We start from the raw sequence: 1,674 nt of genomic DNA, 5'->3' as shown, positions 1-1,674 counted from the left end.
ACTAAAAACCACTACGGTGACCCTCATCGGTGGTCTCTTGACCTGGGATCGAGCTCGTGAACCTCAATCTCGCGAATCTTGAGGTCCTTCGACCTTAGGACGGCCTGGATTGGTACTACGAACTCCAAGTTGTAAATTCGAAGGTTCCTGAATCCAAGATTAGTTTCACGACCCCGACGTTGTTAGGTTCTATATTATGATCACGGAGTAACTGGAAATGGGGTCTAACTATCTGGGTTAACATCGTGGCAAGGCCGGGTGTCTTCTAAATTATGCAGGGCGATGACCTTTGTCCTCGTGTTCGCTTCTATTTATTTTCATAAAACATACCGTTATGCACAAATGAGCGTATTACAGTGCTCTCTCGAACAACGTGGTTTCTCGATTATAAATCGGTAATTTCATTTCTCGACCAATATTCCTTCCTCACATTTTTCACTCGCACGAGAGTTCTCTCGAGAACACGCTACGTGTTTGCGAAGCAACTGTCGACAGCAATACGATTTCGTATCCAATCGAGGGAAAGTCGCAATATATCAACTCTCAGAGAGTTGAGAGATACTCTCAGACAGTCACTCTCAGACGCACTGTTCACTCGCGATAGATACTCTCGAGAGCAACTCGCGATAGCTTTACTCTAGCTTTGTTTTCCTCGATGAACGTACAACGACCCTGGCTCGCGTTTCTTATGTTTGGCTCGCAAGAAATATCACGAGTTCTAAGAAGTTAAGGCCTAGAATTTTTCCCAGAACAGTTGCGAGCGTACAACGATCAGAAATCGGGCAGGACGACACGTCCTCAGTCAGTGTTTACGAGACAGTCGAACGAGCGCGTCGAAGAACGACGCTTATACTGTGCGACCGTAGGCTTGTAGAGAATACAGGGCTCCCTCGAACAAGGCGATTTCGATTATACGCGGATTTCCAAAAAATTTACGTAGTTAGCGTACCTTTACAATTTCCCTTATCACGACGAATTAGGTAGGTTAGGTTAGATAATGCGTATTCGTTCGCGTGAACTAATTCCTCATCAATTATCGCTGCGTACAAGATGCACCGACACCAGATTCAAGTACACAACGAACAGCCGAACTTCAGAGAAGAATTAAACGATTAGCGTGTTCCTGTGAGCTGCATAGCTGCAGTTTCGCAGTATGTATATGCCTGAATAATGTAATTAGATAATAATTATGTATGTATATATACATACACAATCGAATAATTGAGTTAATTGAAAATAAGGGAGGGCCTACGCATTACCGATCAGATTAATTATTGCTATAATTTCGTTTTATTGCATCCTAAGTTTATTTTTATCGTAGTAAGATGTGTTATAATTATGAAATAACAACAAATCAGTTTCTTGCTGGTTTTTCCCCTTTTCTGGGGAAACGTTGTTTCTCAATAGGCCTTCAAACGTGACATACTTCGTTTGTTATTATTTTAAACACAATACAGTAAATTCTCTACAAGAGTCAGTAAGTTTGGATTCTACAAGTGACAGTATAGATGGTCCTACGCCTAGGTCTGCGTCATTGCTGCGCCCATGTTATCTCGCTCGCAGTCAGTCAAGCGTGTAACGCTACACCAATCGGTTTCCTTTACGAGATTTCACGACTGGATAAATCATAATAGAAGAAGATAATTTCTTTAATTTTCCTTTTTTTCATCTGGA

The sequence above is a fragment of the Habropoda laboriosa genome, unplaced genomic scaffold (genome assembly GCF_001263275.1).
Source record: "Habropoda laboriosa isolate 0110345459 unplaced genomic scaffold, ASM126327v1 scaffold41, whole genome shotgun sequence".
NCBI lineage: Eukaryota > Metazoa > Arthropoda > Insecta > Hymenoptera > Apidae > Habropoda > Habropoda laboriosa.
Note: the sequence above shows the minus strand (reverse complement) of the source record.